Here is a 15,688-nt window from a genome sequence, read left to right as displayed (position 1 = left end):
ACAATACCTGCCATATACTGGGAACACCCCACAATACCTGCCGTATACTGGGAACACCCCACAAGACCTGCCGTATACTGGGAACACCCCACAAGACCTGCCATATACCGGGAACACCCTACAAGACCTGCCGTATACCGGGAACACCCCAAAAGACCTGCCATATACCGGGAACACCCCAGAATAACTGCCGTGTACTGGGAACACCCCACAATACCTGCCATATACCAGGAACACCCCACAATACCTACCATATACCGGGAACACCCCACAGTTGTGCTAGGTCACAAGTACAGGAAATCATTGACACTTGGGTAGAAGGAAAACATCACAATATCCAGAAAGTAAATTTTACAGCAACATCCAACACGTGATAAATCCTTTAACCTCAAGTTACGTTTCTGCAGTCTGAATTCCTTCTAATTGTGATATCCCAAATAATTGTACATTTCAAGTCTTACGTTCTACACAATAGCACTCTTTTGCAAAATTCCCTCATAATACTCCTTATAATTAAAATAAATCTAATCCCTGTCGTTTTTGTGATTGGGACTATTTGGCATTTTTTTTAAAGTCCCACAGTGAGCAAGTAAATAACCTGTATATAAGTGCTGGAGTTGATTTTACAGATAATATAAATACATTGATTGCACATGGTTAAAAAGAGCATGAAATAGCACCACACCTGTGCACAGGTTGTGTCGGGTACTGCAGCTATGCTGCACTAAAGTGAATGACGCTAAGCTGCAATACAACACACAACCTGTGGACAGGTGTGGCATTATTAAAAAAACACCTGTGATTTTCTGATCCTAAACAACTCCTTACGTCCTTTAGTATCTGTAAAAGGCATTTCAATGTCTTGTAATTGCCCAATCTTTGTTTTTAGGAGGATATGAACTAATTGTGTGCTTTCTCTTGCCAAGACTGCCATCTGGCATTGAGCTGTCACTGGCGGTAAACATACATAAAAGTCCATAAATCTGCTATTCTATATGGACTGTGCCTCTCCTAGACTCTTAGCAGTAAGTCCACAGCTCGGTGAGTGAAATCTGTACAGGAAGCTGCTCGCCTGGCGAGGGTGCGGTGGGGATTTCTTTTGTTTCTACAAACATGTTGGAAAATATTCCCTGGTGCCAAAATCCTTCATTAACCCTGTGATTGTAAGCGTACGGGTCGCCGGGAGGTCATTTGCAGCTCTCACTCCTCTCGTACATTAGGTTTTGGCTTAATTTCCCTTTTGTCTGTCGAAGGTTTGGGTAATGTCTTCATTAAAACGAGAGCACCCATAACCATCCTCTGTGCATATGTCTGCGCCATGAAGGGTTAAATTAAAACTGTGTAACACCCTGCATGACTTCTCTCCCTGGTCATTTGGAGACCCTATGAAAGTTTTTCTAGAGGCATCCCCCAACCCTTTTGTCCTGCAAATCCTGTCTGATCCGACCTTCAAGTAAAATCTGTCTAAAGAGAACCCGGAGTGAACACATGGAGCCCGGAGACGGTTGCCTGTCATGGCCCTGTGGATGGTTCACTAGTCAGAATTGGCTACTATGTATATCCCGGAAGAGCGATGGCTTTGTGGCTCTGATGAGAAATGATCTGGGTGTCATTGATCAGGTGTTTAACATGACATTGACCCTGTAAACACTGCCCGCATTCTCCACCATTTGTGAAGGACACAAAGGCTTTATTCTGCCACTCACAATGGAAGCGCTTAACTAGAACAGGTTGCAAATGTGTAACGTGAGTTATCGAAACAAGATATTTGTAGGAGGGAAAGGGTGTAAAGATCGAATCAGCATAGAAAGTAAATGTTATACAACTTCCTTACAGACTTTGGTCCTGATTCGTTACTTGCATTTTTTTAATTGACATTTCTTTTGTATCCTGCGGCATTTGTTGCAGGTTTTTTTTGCACCAAATTTTTCAAAAATTATGCACTTGGATTAATGAATTTTGTGCAAAATCAAATATGCTTTTTTCTTTGCCCTTTTACATTTTTTGTGTTTTTTTACAGCAAAAAGTCACATGGTCCTTTAAAATGCTGCTCGTTAGTTTTCGATGAAATTGGTAAGATATTTACAACTGCGCAAAAAAATGGTGACATTTCGGAAAGTCCCAAATGATGAAGTAAGATAAAGTATCCAGATAATGGTGACTTAAAAAAAAGTAGAAAAGGCGCAAATTAAATAATAAACAAGGTACAAATAAAAAAAAAGTCAATATAAAATATAATAGCATTTTTAACCTCACAAATTAAGGGTGCCTTTATGTTTAAATTCTTCACAATTTCCAAGGTCTCTGCTTGCTGTCATTAATTGAGAACCTAAATGAAAAGCTATTCCACTCTCAGATGAGAAGCGGATACAATATATCCAGTGCAGACAATGCTCTGTGAGCTAAACATCAGCAGCAGCTGCACAGATCTCTGCTGGATTGTTACATTGTATGAATGTTTAGCTCACAGAGCATAGTCTGCACCTGATTAACTTTTAACCTCTCAACCGAGAACAGGGCGAGATATGTCCAGGGTCACTGCCTCTGAATGGACACAAGAGGGTTCACATTCACTGACAGCAAGCAGAGATGTTCGAATTGGTGATGAATTGAAACACAAAGGAATTTGATGATGTCATTAAGATCAATTGATGTTGTACAGTGAGCTGAGAAACTAGGGAAAAAAAAAGAAATAATCTAAATTAACTTCACTGATGGACCGGTATCCGAAACCTGTTGAAAATATCAGCACCTACTTTTCAGGAAAAACTTTTGTAAAGTAACTGGTGAACATCCTGAAACGGACTATTGGATCTACCTGTGAGATGACACACTAACCAGTCAAACAATCAAGTAAGATAAGCTATATAAAGAAGTAACTTTGTTATGCACAAGAACTTTTACCAAAATGTTCTTTTAGAATCTCCAATTCAGCATAATATTATATAGATTTTATTTTTTTACTGTATTCATGTTTATGTGTTTGTGATAGAAATGTAAATATATACATCATATTACATCACAAAAAAAGAATAATTTGTGACACTATTCCCATTTATCACTTTTGAATACATTTCCCATTCAACCCATCACCAACATTCACATAACACGTAGGTTTAAATCACTTTATATGAATAATCACAGCCTTTTCCCTTCTTTCTTCTACTCACTTTATCTTTTTTGCACCTTTTATCCTCCATACGACGCACACTTTCACTTCATACTTGTTACATATATATTCCCAATCACTATATATAACATATTTTAAGTTCACGCCGTCGTAATTATCACTTCACATCTTCTGCATTATAAGATTAGGAACGCCCCTTTAGTACTATGCTCCATAACGAGCGATACTACACCTCCCTTTATTTCTAATATGCAATGTGTATACCCACCCTCATGCTTACCGTAACCACCAGGGAGTGCGCTTATTTGCTCCGTCTCCACCCGGACCTCCGGTCCTGCGCAACAAAGAACAACATGTGTTCCACGCATGCAATTCAGCGCGGAACACCGGAAGTCTCTATTTACAAAATGGATTGCTAGATTGAACGGACATGCGCAGAAAAATCCCCAGGTGTTAGGTATCTGACTCAGCCACCTTATAGCTAGCGCCCCTTTGAAGAAGCTTATGGCGAAACGTCGTCATTGGGGTAAGGAAGCATGACATTCCAGAGATAAAGCACAAGTCACTTTTCAAGTACCTAACATAAAGGGTTTGGGGATACACCTCTCTCTCTTTTCCTAAAGATTTACTAGGTTACCAGTTTATTTATTGATTAACTTTGTAATATACATAGAGATATACCTCTTTGATCCAGGACTTTATTTCATATTATCATGTATTAAATAGGGCTATGCAATATATTATCATCTTCACATAGGGCATCATCATTTATGCCATGCACTTGGACTTTTACTATAATATGTAGTACTTTCCAGATTCCAGGGTTAGTGCCTTCCTTTGTTCTTCTCCCATGCTTGAATTTTCATTAATATTTTAAGTAATTGATCATTAAAAGTTGTACATTTTAATAAATATATTTTGATCAATTGAGATTGTGGCACTTACGTGCATAGTCGCAATGTGATAGTGGGGTGTTGGGGGGTTGCTGGCGTACCAAGGTGCCAAATTATGAGCGCCAGATGTGCAATCTTAGTACATCCATATAGGTTTTATTATAACATACAAGACCCCCAAGTGAAAAGTAAAAATAAGTTAATGAAGTGTAAACATTTGTTTAAAAAAACAATACCCCACTTTATTGCTACATATATCAAAAAATAAAACTAAGAAAAGTGCAGAGAACTGGTATTTCTGCATCCGTAACAACAAGAATTGTAAAATATTCATCTTATTCATACTGCACAGGGAGCAGCATTAATAAAAAAAAATATTAAGCAAAATGTATATAAAAAGGGATCAAAAGTCATATGTCACCCCAAAATGGAGCCGAGGAAAACTGCAACTCGTCCTGCAAAAAATAAGTTCTTTACGTCAACGGGAAAAGTTATGGCGGAAATGAAAACATTAAAATAAAGGATTCCTGAAACTGGGGATTCACTATGTGTCTGCCGAGTGCTCACCTGAACCCCAGTGTTACAGAGATTTGTTTTCCATGACAGAAGTAGAAATCTCCTGATCATCTCACTTTTTTTCTACAAATCTCATTGCTTCTGCTCTATGACCATGGAGAACTGATTGTCATGGATTTCTGCCCTGAACTCTTGTCCTCATCTGACCCTCCATTACTGCAGTACGAAAACACAAGGAGATGAAGCAGAACCATCACATAATTGCCCTGTGGCAACTGGAACCAGTCTGTCTGCTCGGATTATGCTGGAGACTTCCAGAAACTGACGAGAGGACGCTCTGCATATCCTGCACTTGGGAAAATAATAAAAATAATAATTATTCACATGGCGACAAGTAATATTCCTGGAACTGGGGGTTTTCTGAGTGTTCCCCAGCAGGGCTGCCATCAGGACATTACTACCCTTGCTGCTGTATGGGGCCCGGTGAGCAGAAGCAAAGACGTCCGGATCCCTCCCTCTTTTGCTTCTGATCACCGGTCTCCAGGGTGTAATAATGTATTGTGTGCCAGTACGCCTGCATGTACGTGTGCCAGGATACCAGAAATGGAGCTGCAGGGGATCATATGAGACGTAAGTATGAAAAACGTATTTTTTAAATAAATTAAATGGGTAAAGGGGAGCACAAATAATGATGAATTGGGGATGGGTGACAGGAGATGATGAACTGAGGGTGGGGGGGGAGAATATGAGACATACTGAAGGTGGTGTGAAAGAGCAAATGATTATGAATTGAGACTAGGTGGAACACCAAATAATAATGAATTGAGGGTGGTGGGGAGTAAATGATGTATTGATTGTGGATGAGATAAAATGATGATCAATTGAGGGTTGGAGTGGGAGAGAGGACATGACAATGATTTGGGGTGGAGGGGTATGTAAATATAATGAATCAGGAGAGTGGGAGAAACAGAGTAGGGGGGCGCTGAGGATACAGGAGCGCGACTGGTATTGAATTGGAAAGAGTATAAGTGCTAATTTATATATCTGTTGGTTGCATAACATGGCTATTTATAGTTGGTGGGAGGACAGTGGTGGATTACAATTTATATTTGGAATAGTGGGATGCATAATAACTAATTATGTATTAATGGTGGCTGCATGTCTGTATTCAGTTGTGTAGTATAGAAGTTGGGGAGAAAGTGGGGAATGTGCTCTGGAAGCAGTGCTCTAGATAACTATGTGTTGTTTTCTGCAGAGACAAGTCCTTCCTGTAAGAAGTGATGGTGGTCTTCACTGGATGAAGAAGAAACTGAAGATGAAGGGCTTTAACTAGAAATGTTAGTGTCTTACCTGTACACTGACACTATACACTGTACATTATGTACATAGCGCCTGTGTATAATGTCACCAGTGATTCCGGTATAAACAGTACACTATACACTACATACAGAGCTCCTGTGTATAAAGTCCCTGGTGATACCCGCATTACTGTACACTGACACTACATACAGAGCTCCTACATGTAATGTAGGACATGTAACCAACCGCTGCACGATCAGCTCTATCCTCACCTACTGTATTCTCACCCATCCCTTGTAGATTGTGAGCCCTCGCGGGCAGGGTCCTCTCTCCTCCTGTACCAGTTATGACTTGTATTGTTCAAGATTATTGTACTTGTTTTTATTATGTATACCCCTCCTCACTTGTAAAGCGCCATGGAACAAATGGCGCTATAACAATAAATAATAATAATAATAATGTCACAGGTAATCGCTGTATTACTGTACACTGACACTATATACATAGCTATTTTGTATAATGCTACCAGTGATCACTGCATTAACTGTACACTGACACTAAATACAGAGCTCCTGTGTTTAATGTCACTGGTGATCACTGTTACTTGTACACTGACACTATATACATAGCTCCTGTGTATAAAATCATTGGTGATCACTGTATTACCTGCACACTGACACTATATACTGAGCTCCTGTGTATAATGTCATTGGTGATCACTGTATTACCTGTACACTGACACTAAATACTGAGCTCCTGTGTATACTGTCACTGGTAGTTACTGTATTATCCGTACACTATATACAGAGCTCATGTGTATAATGTCACTGGTGATCACTGTATTACCTGTACACTATACACTATATATAGAGCTCCTGTGTATAATGTCACTGGTGATCACTGTATTACCTGTACACTGACACTATATACAAAGCTCCTGTAACAACCCTGCTGGCATCACTGCATGGCCTCCCATCCCCCACCTGCATTACACTCAAAGTCACTTACTTCTCTGGGCCTTGTTGTGACTTCTAACTACCAATAAAGAACCATGAAGGCAATGGATCCAAAAATGTACCAAGTATAAAACATAACTTTATTTTCACAATAGTTAAAAACAGCACATGACAAATGACATAATAAATAAAGTGTAACAGTGAGCCAAAACAGGGTCAACCACAGAAGCTACAGACTGATATGACCCCTTTGGTATCAATACCCGGTGCAGTAAGTAATCATAAATACTCAAACATGACAGGCACCCTAACTAAACTGTTAATAGCGTGACATACTGAAAATATCTAACTACGAAGTCCGGATACTGTGATCCGTAAATAGTTATAGCCATATAAGAAGCAGTTAGTAGCGGTGATTACCTGTAGTCATCATGGACCGGGGATAGGGGGGTCAACCAGACTGAGCGCACCTCGACGCGCGTTTCACTGCAAAGGCAGCTTCGTCAGGAGGCAATATGGCGTTGCTACTCGAGCCTTATATACCGCAACCTAATTCTCACATGCCCAGCACCTGTGTACCAGCGCATCGACGCCATGTTGCGGCGTCACTGAAGGGACCGCGCTCAGTGTACGCGTCATCCGGTCACATCGCCCGGTCATGTGACCGGCCATGTAACCAAGACAACGCAGTACACATCTAGAGCGCTTCCTCACAGCGGCACCACAGCGCATGCGTGCCGTGCGCTAAATGCTAAAGCAGGAGAAAGGTCACATGGCCCGGTCATGTGACCGACCATGTAACCAAGACAACGCAACACGCATCTAGAGCACTTCCATATAACGGCACCACAGCGCATACGTGCCGTGCGCTAAATGCTGAAACAGGAGAAAGGTTAGTGACGGGTATTACAGTGATATACCAGAACAAGAAAAAAGGCTAACTACATTAAAAATAGACCGCTACACCACTCCTACACCCCTACCTCACTAATAACCCCACCTTCCACCTTTTTATCCTATGCCATACTAAAATAGTGAATATACCGTAGACCAATGTTATATTACTCAATATAGCAATGATACCCATCTCATTGGTGGCATACAATATACAATAACCATACAACAATAAATATCATAAGGCATAATGTTTCCACATATAAATAATTAAGTAGCATTAGTATACAATTGGCAGTGCTGGGATCACACGTAGCCTCTTGATTGTACTTTCTTCTCATTTCCCCTTCCATTTTTCTGGGGTAATTCATAGGTGATTGAAGCATCATCCATATCATCAATTGTGTCTAAGATACAATGTCACCGCCAAAAAAAAATTTTTTTCTGCTGAGCACAGCTATAGATGGAATAAAGAGGAAGTTATTACAATTATAATATAATGGATATATCAACATATTATACCACCATCAACATCCTGGTTCATGAGACGGATAAGAGGAATAGAGGGTATAGCAGGGAGGGGGGGGAGGGAAGTAGATCCTACAAATATATAAAAAATCCATATGTAAAACCAAAGAAGCAACATATAATTAAAATTCGCGCTAGCCTAGGAAGGATTTGAAGCTAATCGATTCATTAAGCCCATTGGGGGCGAGGGTATCCAGATCAACCATCCATCTGGTTTCACATTTGAGCAATTGTAGAACAGACAACGTGGTGTATTATGCCAAATGTGCATGTAATCTGATTTACATTGGTATGACCACACGTGAACTACGGGTGCGCATCCTAGAACATGTACGAGACATCAAGAATGGGGCCACGGCTTTGGATGTAGATGCACTAAAAACAATCCCTAAGCATTTTAGAAAATGTCACAATAGCAACCCCACAACATTTAAAGTCAGAGGGATTGATCGGGTGCAATTGGGCATTAGAGGAGGTAATTATAAAAAGGAATTGCTCAAATGTGAAACCAGATGGATGGTTGATCTGGATACATTATATATTATATGTGGAAACATTATGCCTTATGATATTTATTGTTGTATGGTTATTGTATATTGTATGCCACCAATGAGATGGGTATCATTGCTATATTGAGTAATATAACATTGGTCTACGGTATATTCACTATTTTAGTATGGCATAGGATAAAAAGGTGGAAGGTGGGGTTATTAGTGAGGTAGGGGTGTAGGAGTGGTGTAGCGGTCTATTTTTAATGTAGTTAGCCTTTTTTCTTGTTCTGGTATATCACTGTAATACCCGTCACTAACCTTTCTCCTGTTTCAGCATTTAGCGCACGGCACGTATGCGCTGTGGTGCCGTTATATGGAAGTGCTCTAGATGCGTGTTGCGTTGTCTTGGTTACATGGTCGGTCACATGACCGGGCCATGTGACCTTTCTCCTGCTTTAGCATTTAGCGCACGGCACGCATGCGCTGTGGTGCCGCTGTGAGGAAGCGCTCTAGATGTGTGCTGCGTTGTCTTGGTTACATGGCCGGTCACATGACCGGGCCATGTGACCGGATGACGCGTACACTGAGCGCGGTCCCTTCAGTGACGCCGCAACATGGCGTCGATGCGCTGGTACACAGGTGCTGGGCATGTGAGAATTAGGTTGCGGTATATAAGGCTCGAGTAGCAACGCCATATTGCCTCCTGACGAAGCTGCCTTTGCAGTGAAACGCGCGTCGAGGTGCGCTCAGTCTGGTTGACCCCCCTATCCCCGGTCCATGATGACTACAGGTAATCACCGCTACTAACTGCTTCTTATATGGCTATAACTATTTACGGATCACAGTATCCGGACTTCGTAGTTAGATATTTTCAGTATGTCACGCTATTAACAGTTTAGTTAGGGTGCCTGTCATGTTTGAGTATTTATGATTACTTACTGCACCGGGTATTGATACCAAAGGGGTCATATCAGTCTGTAGCTTCTGTGGTTGACCCTGTTTTGGCTCACTGTTACACTTTATTTATTATGTCATTTGTCATGTGCTGTTTTTAACTATTGTGAAAATAAAGTTATGTTTTATACTTGGTACATTTTTGGATCCATTGCCTTCATGGTTCTTTATTGGTAGTTTCATGTTATTTATGAAGGGATCCCGTCATAGGGGATGAGGAACTAATAACTGTTTATGCTTGTTGTGACTTCTCTCTGCTGCCAGCTCCATGCTGTGTGCCTCATGTCTGCTGCTTGCTCTGTGCATGCTCTGTCTGTGTGCATAGGGGTGGCGTTAGCAACTCCTGTGTCTTATTGAGACTGTGTGCACCTTGCTAAGGTGTCCCCGGCCAATCGCCATGAGGATTCCTGTATTTAAGACATCCCCACCCATTGGTGGGGGCCTGTGCAACTTACTCCCTCAGTCAGTTCTTAGCTGCTGAGGTGCCAGGCCCTGTCTCTGTTAATCTTATGTCCGCACCCAGGGGTGTTGTACCCTGGACTGTGTCCAGTGTTTGCCATCCCGCGGGGCTTCGTACCCTGGCCTATGTCCGCCACCCAGAGGGGCGTCATACCCTGGCTTGTGTCCATGTCTGTGCCTTGTCTTGTTCCTAACTTTGTCTTAGCCTAGTCCAGTTCCTGTGTCCGTTTATATCCCTGCCTTGGTTTCTCCGCTTCTGTGTCTTGCTCTGCACTCTGACTTTGCTCTGCTCCCAGCTCTGCACTTGGCTTTGCTGTTATGACCCCAATGGCGAGGGTCTCAGAGGAACGTGGTAGTCTGCAGAGTACAAAAATCCAGCTCATAGGGCAGTGGTAACTGGGTTGACCATATATCTACTCCTAACGCCAACACTAGAAGTAGCCGGGGATCATTCCTACGTTGATTCTAGATGACACGCGCCAGCCGGAGAATCTAGCTACCCCTAGTAGAGGAAAACAAAGACCTTTCTTGCCTCCAGAGAAGGGGACCCCAAAGCTGGATAGAAGCCCCCCACAAATAATGACGGTTAGGTAAGAGGAAATGACAAACACAGAAATGAACCAGGTTTAGCACAGAGAGGCCCGCTTACTGATAGCAGAATAAAGAAAGGTAACTTATATGGTCAACAAAAACCCTATCAAAATCCACACTGGAAATTCAAGAACCCCCGAACCGTCTAACGGTCCGGGGGGAGAACACCAGCCCCCCTAGAGCTTCCAGCAAAGGTCAGGATATAGATTTGGAACAAGCTGGACAAAAATACAAAACCAAAACAAATAGCAAAAAGCAAAAGGCAGACTTAGCTGATATAACTGGAACCAGGATCAGTAGACAAGAGCACAGCAGACTAGCTCTGATAACTACGTTGCCAGGCATTGAACTGAAGGTCCAGGGAGCTTATATAGCAACACCCCTAACTAACGACCCAGGTGCGGATAAAAGGAATGACAGAAAAACCAGAGTCAAAAAACTAGCAACCACTAGAGGGAGCAAAAAGCAAATTCACAACAGTACCCCCCCCTTAGTGAGGGGTCACCGAACCCTCACCACGACCACCAGGGCGATCAGGATGAGCGGCATGAAAGGCACGAACTAAATCGGCCGCATGAACATCAGAGGCGACCACCCAGGAATTATCCTCCTGACCATAGCCCTTCCACTTGACCAGGTACTGAAGCCTCCGCCTGGAGAGGCGAGAATCCAAGATCTTCTCCACCACGTACTCCAACTCGCCCGCAACCAACACCGGAGCAGGAGGCTCAACAGAAGGAACTACAGGCACAATGTACCGCCGCAACAAGGACCTATGAAATACATTGTGAATAGCAAACGACACAGGAAGATCCAGACGAAAAGATACAGGATTAAGGATTTCCAATATCTTGTAAGGCCCAATAAAACGAGGTTTAAATTTGGGAGAGGAGACCTTCATAGGAACAAAGCGGGAAGAAAGCCATACCAAATCCCCAACGCGTAGTCGGGGACCCACACCGCGGCGGCGGTTGGCAAAGCGCTGAGCCTTCTCCTGTGACAACTTCAAGTTGTCCACCACATGATTCCAGATCTGCTGCAACCTATCCACCACAGAATCCACCCCAGGACAGTCAGAAGGCTCCACATGACCCGAAGAAAAGCGAGGATGGAAACCAGAGTTGCAGAAAAAAGGCGAAACCAAGGTGGCGGAACTAGCCCGATTATTAAGGGCAAACTCAGCCAACGGCAAGAATGTCACCCAATCGTCCTGATCAGCAGAGACAAAACACCTCAAATAAGCCTCCAAAGTCTGATTGGTTCGCTCCGTCTGTCCATTAGTCTGAGGATGGAAAGCAGACGAAAACGACAAATCAATGCCCATCCTACTACAAAAGGATCGCCAGAACCTGGAAACGAACTGGGATCCTCTGTCTGACACAATATTCTCAGGGATGCCGTGCAAACGAACCACGTTCTGGAAAAACACAGGAACCAGATCGGAAGAGGAAGGCAGCTTAGGCAAAGGAACCAAATGGACCATCTTGGAGAAGCGATCACATATCACCCAGATAACGGACATGCCCTGAGATAGCGGAAGATCAGAAATGAAATCCATGGAGATATGTGTCCAAGGTCTCTTCGGGACAGGCAAGGGCAAGAGCAAACCGCTGGCACGAGAACAGCAAGGCTTAGCTCGAGCACAAGTCCCACAGGACTGCACAAATGACCGCACATCCCTTGACAAGGAAGGCCACCAAAAGGACCTGGCCACCAGATCTCTGGTGCCAAAAATTCCCGGGTGACCTGCCAACACCGAGGAATGAACCTCGGAAATGACTCTGCTGGTCCACTTATCCGGGACAAACAGTCTGTCAGGTGGACAAGACTCAGGCCTATCAGCCTGAAATCTCTGCAACACACGTCGCAGATCCGGAGAAATAGCTGACAAGATAACTCCATCTTTAAGAATACCAACAGGATCAGCGACTCCAGGAGCATCAGGCACAAAGCTCCTAGAAAGAGCATCGGCCTTCACATTCTTTGAACCTGGTAAATACGAGACAACAAAATCAAAGCGGGAGAAAAACAATGACCAGCGGGCCTGTCTCGGATTAAGGCGTTTAGCAGACTCGAGATACATCAGATTTTTGTGATCAGTCAAGACCACCACACGATGCTTAGCACCCTCGAGCCAATGACGCCACTCCTCAAATGCCCACTTCATGGCCAACAACTCCCGATTGCCCACATCATAATTTCGCTCGGCAGGCGAAAACTTCCTAGAGAAAAAGGCACAAGGTTTCATAACAGAGCAACCAGGGCCTCTCTGCGACAAAACGGCCCCTGCCCCAATCTCCGAAGCATCCACCTCAACCTGAAAGGGAAGTGAGACGTCAGGCTGGCACAAAACAGGCGCCGAAGTAAACCGGCGTTTCAACTCCTGGAAAGCCTCCACGGCAGCAGGAGCCCAGTTAGCTACATCGGAGCCCTTCTTGGTCATATCCGTCAAAGGTTTCACAATGCTAGAAAAATCAGCGATAAAACGACGGTAGAAGTTAGCGAAGCCCAAGAACTTCTGAAGACTCTTAACTGACGAGGGCTGAGTCCAATCAAGAATAGCTCGGACCTTGACTGGGTCCATCTCCACAGCAGAAGGGGAAAAAATAAACCCCAAAAAGGGAACCTTCTGTACACCAAAGAGACACTTTGAGCCCTTGACAAACAAAGAATTTTCACGCAAAATTTTAAAGACCAACCTGACCTGCTCCACATGCGAATCCCAATTATCAGAAAAAACCAAAATATCATCCAGATAAACAATCAAAAATTTATCCAGATACTTCCGGAAAATGTCATGCATAAAGGACTGAAAAACTGAAGGCGCATTGGAGAGCCCAAAAGGCATCACCAAGTACTCAAAATGACCTTCGGGCGTATTGAATGCGGTTTTCCATTCATCACCTTGCTTAATGCGCACAAGGTTGTACGCACCACGAAGGTCTATCTTGGTGAACCACTTGGCACCCTTAATCCGGGCAAACAAGTCAGACAACAGCGGTAAAGGATACTGAAATTTGACAGTGATCTTATTTAAAAGCCGATAATCAATACAAGGTCTCAAAGATCCGTCCTTTTTTGCCACAAAAAAGAATCCCGCACCAAGAGGGGAAGAAGACGGACGAATATGTCCTTTCTCCAGAGACTCCTTGATATATGAACGCATAGCGGTATGTTCAGGCACCGACAGATTAAACAGTCTTCCCTTAGGAAATTTACTGCCTGGGATCAAATCTATAGCACAGTCACAGTCCCTATGAGGAGGCAGTGCACTGGACTCAGACTCACTGAAGACATCCTGATAATCAGACAAATACTCCGGAACTTCCGAAGGCGTAGAAGAAGCAATAGACACAGGCAGGGAATCCCCATGAATACCACGACAGCCCCAACTTGAGACTGACATAGCCTTCCAGTCCAGGACTGGATTATGGGTCTGTAACCATGGCAGCCCTAAAACAACCAAATCATGCATTTTATGTAAAACCAGGAAACGTATCACCTCGCGGTGTTCAGGAGTCATGCACATGGTAACCTGTGTCCAATACTGCGGTTTATTTGCTGCCAATGGTGTAGCATCAATACCCCTAAGAGGAATAGGATTTTCTAATGGTTCAAGAGTAAAACCACAGCGCTTAGCAAATGAGAGATCCATGAGACTCAGGGCAGCACCTGAATCTACAAACGCCATGACAGGATAAGATGACAGTGAGCAAATCAAAGTTACAGACAGAATAAATTTAGGTTGCAAATTACCAACGGTGACAGGACTAACAACCTTAGCTATACGTTTAGAGCATGCTGAGATAACATGTGTAGAATCACCACAGTAGTAGCACAAGCCATTCCGGCGTCTATGAATTTTCCGCTCATTTCTAGTCAGGATTCTATCACATTGCATTAAATCAGGTGTCTGTTCAGACAACACCATGAGGGAATTTGCGGTTTTTCTATCACATTGCACCGAATTAGGTGTCTGTTCAGACAACACCATGAGGGAATTTGCGGTTTTGCGCTCCCGCAACCGCCGGTCAATTTGAATAGCCAGTGCCATAGTATCATTCAGACCTGTGGGAATGGGAAAACCCACCATAACATTCTTAATGGCTTCAGAAAGGCCATTTCTAAAATTAGCGGCCAGTGCACACTCGTTCCAATGTGTCAGCACGGACCATTTCCGAAATTTTTGGCAATACACTTCAGCCTCGTCCTGCCCCTGAGACATAGCCAGCAAGGCTTTTTCTGCCTGAATCTCAAGATTGGGTTCCTCATAAAGTAAACCGAGCGCCAGAAAAAACGCATCAAGATCAGCCAATGCCGGATCTCCTGGCGCCAGCGAAAAAGCCCAATCCTGAGGGTCGCCCCGTAAGAACGAAATAACAATTTTTACTTGCTGAGCAGAATCTCCAGATGAACAGGGTCTCAGGGACAAAAACAATTTACAATTATTCACGAAATTCCTAAACTTAAACCTGTCTCCGGAAAACAGTTCAGGAATCGGTATTTTAGGTTCTGACCTAGGATTTCTGATAACATAGTCTTGTATGCCCTGCACACGAGTAGCCAGCTGGTCCACACTTGTAATCAAGGTCTGGACATTCATGTCTGCAGCAAGCATAGCCACTCTGAGGTAAAGGGGAAGAAGAAAAAAAAAAACTCAGAATCTTCTTTCTTATAATCCCTCTTCTGCAATGCATTAAACATTTAATACTGGCCTGGCAAACTGTTATGACCCCAATGGCGAGGGTCTCAGAGGAACGTGGTAGTCTGCAGAGTACAAAAATCCAGCTCATAGGGCAGTGGTAACTGGGTTGACCATATATCTACTCCTAACGCCAACACTAGAAGTAGCCGGGGATCATTCCTACGTTGATTCTAGATGACACGCGCCAGCCGGAGAATCTAGCTACCCCTAGTAGAGGAAAACAAAGACCTTTCTTGCCTCCAGAGAAGGGGACCCCAAAGCTGGATAGAAGC

General features: G+C 43.4%; 1 long non-coding RNA gene across 1 annotated transcript in view; it reads left to right on the top strand.

Moving 5' to 3' along the window:
- The window catches only part of LOC143793659 (uncharacterized), a 50,084-nt gene that overhangs the window by 12,930 nt on the left and 21,466 nt on the right, over nt 1-15,688 (top strand). Inside the window, exon 2 of the long non-coding RNA XR_013220176.1 lies at nt 2,764-2,853. This is a non-coding gene — a long non-coding RNA (uncharacterized LOC143793659). The remainder of the gene's footprint in view (nt 1-2,763; nt 2,854-15,688) is intronic.

The sequence above is a fragment of the Ranitomeya variabilis genome, chromosome 1, assembly GCF_051348905.1.
Source record: "Ranitomeya variabilis isolate aRanVar5 chromosome 1, aRanVar5.hap1, whole genome shotgun sequence".
In the NCBI taxonomy this organism is placed as follows: Eukaryota; Metazoa; Chordata; class Amphibia; order Anura; family Dendrobatidae; genus Ranitomeya; species Ranitomeya variabilis.
The sequence above is the reverse complement of the archived record's forward strand: the minus strand, read 5'-3'. Positions and strand labels throughout refer to the sequence as shown.